Source organism: Bison bison, unplaced genomic scaffold (assembly GCF_000754665.1).
Source record: "Bison bison bison isolate TAMUID 2011002044 unplaced genomic scaffold, Bison_UMD1.0 scf7180017864287, whole genome shotgun sequence".
Classification (NCBI taxonomy): domain Eukaryota; kingdom Metazoa; phylum Chordata; class Mammalia; order Artiodactyla; family Bovidae; genus Bison; species Bison bison.
Window position 1 is genome coordinate 2,206,999 of NW_011494859.1, and position 276 is coordinate 2,207,274.

Sequence of the window (276 nt, forward strand, 5' to 3'; positions counted from 1 at the left end):
GACATGACTGAACAGCTAACACTAACGCTTAAAAACCTAAGTACAGAGAAAATAGCTCTTCCCCCAACCCCACCTGCCATCACAACTCCTTCCAAATAATATTCATCCATAAGAATCCTAACCCCTTAGCACAGTTGTCCTCCCAGTTCTATATTAATAAAAGGGTTTAGGGTTTCATGGATGGCTCTGAAAAACCTTCCTTGTTTGTCACGTCTAGGGCATGTTGGTGGGAAATGGCTGTAGGAGAACTGGTGAAGTTGTAGAGATGTGCATACC